At 45.9% G+C, this 3,353-nt stretch overlaps 1 protein-coding gene across 1 annotated transcript in view; it reads right to left on the bottom strand.

The window, feature by feature from the left end:
- The window catches only part of MMD (monocyte to macrophage differentiation associated), a 19,332-nt gene extending 19,059 nt beyond the window's left edge, over positions 1-273 (bottom strand). The window contains exon 1 of the mRNA XM_026067543.1: positions 211-273. The gene's annotated coding sequence lies outside the window, so the exon portion shown is untranslated. The remainder of the gene's footprint in view (positions 1-210) is intronic.
- Positions 274-3,353: the final 3,080 nt, after the last annotated feature.

Raw genomic sequence — 3,353 nt, 5'->3', positions numbered from 1 at the left:
GTTGCGCCGCCGCCCGCTCCCCTCACGGAAACGCCGCCGGGGAGGCTCCGCTCGCAGCGGCGAAACGGCCACGCGAACGGCAGCGGCTGGCGGAGGGAGGCCGCGTTAGCTGGAAGGAGGCTWCCAGGAGAGGCACGGCGTCGACGGCGTCAGCGATACCCCGCCGGGGCCCTCGCGCGCCCGGCCGCCCTTGCCCGACAAAATTTATACCTGTTATATACACGACGGCGCGGCGAAACGCCCTCTTCCAGCCCGATTGCGGCGGGGCCTGGCCGCCGGAGCACCAGGAATAGCAACGCGCGGCGTAACCGCCTCGGCTTTAAATCGCGCTCGCGGCGGCCGAGCTGCTGCCGATAGCCCGGCCCTCCTGGTTGCCCAGCGGCGAGCCGTCCTTATCTGCAGCCACCATGAGCTTCGGCACCAGGGGAGGAGCGGCGCCGAGCACGCTGGAAACGCTGCCGGGGGAAGAGCGAGGCGCTGCCCTGTATACGACAGTTCAGGGCGTGAATTGGGAGAATATCACGTCCTATCCCTGCGTCAGCCGTCTAGTTTGAGATCCTGTTTAAAACGGGATTTTGAGCAGTTCCAGCCCTCAGTGCGATTAGTATCAGTACGCCAAAGCAAACCACCCGTTCAGACAAATAAAGTGTGTCTGGTATCCGTGTATTTTGCGGTATGACAGAGGCAGACGGGATGCGCCGAATCCCCCTGCAGCGGTTTAAGTTACCTSCCCCGGCTGATCCTGGCCAGATAACCACAACGGTCACTACACGGAAACGCGACAGTTAGGCTAAATAGTGGCACACGTTCCCCTTCACTAAAATCTGCCCCCTGTGCTGGGAGCTAGCGAACAATTAGGGTATAACAACTTTCTAAATTGCCACAGCAAGACTTGCTTATCCCTTGGTTTCCCTAGTTTCAGGACCGGATGAGCTTTTTGGGTGTACGTTGCAGATTTCGGTCTCYGACAGCAGCTTGCTGCAATCACAGCTGGGATTGGGCCAGAAGACCGCTGCAGACAGACGCTTGCTCAACTTTATTTATGGGGGAAAGTAGAATTTGCTGCTGGAAAAGGAGAGTTTCTGAAATGCAGAGTCAAGCTAGTTCCAGGGGACTTTTCCTGAGTTTGAGGGTAGCTTAAAATACTTCCCGTTAATCTCAGTGAGGTATCACTGTTKACTTAAATTGGTACAGTCTGCCACCTGGTTTAACAATGTCATTGCTAATTAAATTTTCATATTATGAGGATATGCCCTACTTACRTTATCTACTAATCCAAAAGGAGCAAAATTTGAGGACTCCACTGAAGAGCCCAGCCAAACACGTTTGAACCTCCAAAGCTTCAGTGGTATCTCAGCAGCGTGGCTTTACGTTGAGGTAGACCTTGTAGTAGCACAGCCGCCTTCCTCCCCAGTGTCGCACACCCAGCCTTGCGTTCCTCTACTACTGCCCAATAATWTGCTCTCTCAGGCTGTAAAAATGTTCAAGAACTTAAGGCGTTGTGGACACCGTGACTGGAAGGCTGACTTGTTTGTGGTCTGGTAAAAGGCAGGGGACTGACTCACGTAAAATGAATGTACGGAGACATTCAGAGGTACACACRGAGTCATTGCCTTTTGCCTGCATTTCTCTCGCCCTCTGCTCCTCTTTGGCTGTCTCTTGTCTCTCTCAAACCACTCTCATTTTCATTTCCTTCCCTGCTGCTGTTGACATTTGATCTAGAGTCTACCCGCAAATGTGTCACATATGTAGATTTTTTTCTCCTCAAAGTTTTGAAAGCCTGTTTTTCAGCTTTTTTCTGTGGTCATATAGCACTCCATATTTAGGGTAATACCCAGAGGATCAGCGTTCGGTTGTACTAGCGTCTAGACAAACACRATCAGATACAGATCCTTCTCTGAGGAGCTTTGAATCTAAAGGGGTTAGTTAGGTTATGGGCTAGAGAACAGCAGCTAGGGAAATAGGAGCTATAGGAGGATGCATTTTATCTATTTATAATGGTTTTTAAATAGGTAAAGTGCTAAGGATCTCACTATCCTTCACTGCTTACCGAAGTGCCAGGGACATAACTAAGATACACCTATCTTAGTATGCCTTACTTTATATGCATTCTCAATTTAAGGTTAGAGAGTRTATCTTTGCAAAATTTGTGCCTCTACTGCTGGCACCTTTCAGCTTTGAAAGTTGCAGATGTAGTATTCCCAGCTCCAAGCACACACAAATCATGGGATCTTTAAAACAACAATTTGTGTAGCTTCCTATTGTTGGAGCATTGAAGATTTACATGGTTAAGATAGAGTTTAAATCACTGGTTAAAACTTTTTTTTAATAAAAAAAAAGAACATTCAATTCATAAAGCATGACCAAGCAGAACAAGGTTAAGAAGACCACCAAGCATCATGAAAGCTGTGATAAGACCAGAAGATTGTGGCAATACTTGTATTGAACTGAATGTCTTTATCTCTTAAAGATACCACTAAATTACTCAGCATGCATATTTTTAAGTGATCCTGACCAGTACCATGTTTTTAGTACCTATGACTCTTGTTGAACTCATCTCTGTAATTGCTTTTTATGATCTAATGACTCAGAGCATCTGTTTTTCTAAATATCAGAACAAATGAAACTCCATATTATGGACTGACTATTAAATTTAAATTCTAAAAATAACATTAAGCTTAAAATTTAAGAAGCAAAACCCTATTAGTTTGATTACTCTTATTTACAAAGTATAAAAACAAAAAAACCTTCATATACCAAGTGATCATTTGATTCAGAAATGTTCTCAACATTAGAAATACRTCATATTAGGTTCAGCCAGCAATGTGTTTTAACAGATGAGTCAGGGTTACGAGAAGGTGGAAGAGCTTTCCTTGCTGAATGCATTGCTGCTGTGGGGTAGTAGCATGTAGCGCATTTGGAGAAAGGYGCAAAGGGTTGAAAACGAACAGCCGAGGGCTTGTCAGTACAAAATTAAACTTATTATTTTTTTATTGGCCAGAGAGACTATCATTCTGGTCAGTGGTATGAAGTATTTGTGAGATGGATCGTACAAAATGAACTAGGCAACCCCAGTCTGACTCCTAAGAGAAGGTGTTTGCATAGCAGATCTGCTACTAATGCAATTCTTGACAGTCTCAGCAGCAAAGTCAATGACTACATGAGCTATGGGGTTTGCCCTTACTATTTCTAGGGCAAATTTTACCCGTGCAGACTCTCCTGCAGATCGTTCACAGGTACTGTCCACTTGTCTAGGGACAGAGGAGTTCATTCTCCCACACCTAATCCAGCACTTTCATGAGCACTAAACTGACACAYGCAGACATACATAATTTCTGATCCAGACATCAAGT

This window comes from Apteryx rowi, unplaced genomic scaffold (assembly GCF_003343035.1).
Source record: "Apteryx rowi isolate R43461 unplaced genomic scaffold, aptRow1 scaffold_26, whole genome shotgun sequence".
NCBI classification, from domain to species: Eukaryota; Metazoa; Chordata; class Aves; order Apterygiformes; family Apterygidae; genus Apteryx; species Apteryx rowi.
This window is presented reverse-complemented; position numbering and strand designations above follow the sequence as displayed.